Raw genomic sequence first — 1,632 nt, 5'->3', positions numbered from 1 at the left:
CTGGTGTTCTTTTGGCCTCCTGAATGACTTCCTGGTTTTCATTCATTAAGCTGGGAACGTTTTCCTCTAAGAATTCTCTTGCTATGTTTGCTGTTGACTTCTTCATTGTCTTGTTCCAGTAGTCCAATTGTTTCACTCATCAATTCTTTCACTATTTATCCATTCATCAATTTGAAAGTATGTGTATGATTGAGCCCTCGCTGGGTGTGAGACACATTTCTAAGCACTAGGGACTCAACCGTGAACATGACAAAAATCTCTATTGTCCTAGATTTCAATTCAAGTGTGGTAAAGGACTGGATCAGAGAAAAGCTGGATATGCAGTGGAGACAGAGAATTCCTCTCTTTCAATCCTCTAAGAATAAGAGGTGCATTACTACAATATCTCAGCCAGGCCTTGGAAAGTGCTAAACCAATTCTTCTCTCCAAATTGGCAAAAACACTCAGGGTGTGTTCTCTGAACCAGCTATACTTCTCTGTTGTCAACACAAATCCCCAGTGAGAACTTGGCTTAAACTACCTGTTGCATTTCCTTGGTTTCCCTCCAAGTAATCACTCAAGTGCTCTAAGGTGAACTTCCATAAACCCCTTGGGAGTATAACTGGTTTGACTCACTTCACCACTCTGAGATTCAAATACAATCACATCTATGTTCCCTGAATTCCAGCCCATCTTCCACAGACTCTGCATATGAAGGGATACTGAGAGAGGCTGCCTTTACAAAGTCCAAAAGCACCCTTGAATACTGTCCTTAAATGAAATGCAGACTATTTACAGAACGAAAAGGTAAACTTGTGATTTTTCTTCATATCATTATAAAAGTTCTATCTAAAGGTAACCTGTTGTCACCCTTTCCATTTACTTTTTACCTAAAAAAAATTAATAGTACCATTCTTTTAGCAATTGGGGAGAGATCATTCTTTAATTAAGGATAAATTTGGAGAGGGGGAAATCTTAAGCTTCCTAAGTATTTCTAGTGATAAGAATTGTGGCTTATGCACATGGTCAATAAGAAGTAGAGAGAGAATCCAGAAGTATGATTTAACATACTCTTTCACCACAGAAAGCGGGACATGGCTGTCCTCTTTGCTCAGTCTTGCATTTCCTTTGCCTTTTCACCTTCACCTTCCAGAAGAAGATGATTGGGAGGAGAGAGACTGGGATAACTGGAATAAACTGTAGAAGCTGGATTAGAAGACACTGAGCTGTCTAGAAACTTAAGTCATTCTTAATTTACAATCTTCCCAACTATGAGTCAACATCTACTCAATGGCAGTGAGTTTGTTTTTGAGTTTCCCAACTAGTCTTGACATCTCATCTCAGGCATTGCCAACCTAACCCACAGTTGGAGAATTGTGGGCAGCCTGCTGGGGAATTTCAATGACACACCAACCATTCACCTCCCCTCGGCAATATACTCGCACACACCTTCCTACCTCCACCTTGCTCATCCTGGTTCAACAGGCATCCAGGGCTTGGCAACCCCAAGCAGCCACTAATCTCAATGGAGCATACCTCTCTCCAAGGACCACATGCTGAAGGTTCCCCATCCTGCTCACTGCAAAACACCTTCATGATTTGTCTGATTTGATTAGAAAGCTCTAGAGGAAAAAAGTGAGACATCTTTTTTAT

Source organism: Echinops telfairi, unplaced genomic scaffold, assembly GCF_000313985.2.
Source record: "Echinops telfairi isolate 266 unplaced genomic scaffold, ASM31398v2 ScPeMD7_6;HRSCAF=24_0, whole genome shotgun sequence".
Taxonomy (NCBI): Eukaryota; Metazoa; Chordata; class Mammalia; order Afrosoricida; family Tenrecidae; genus Echinops; species Echinops telfairi.
This window is presented reverse-complemented; position numbering follows the sequence as displayed.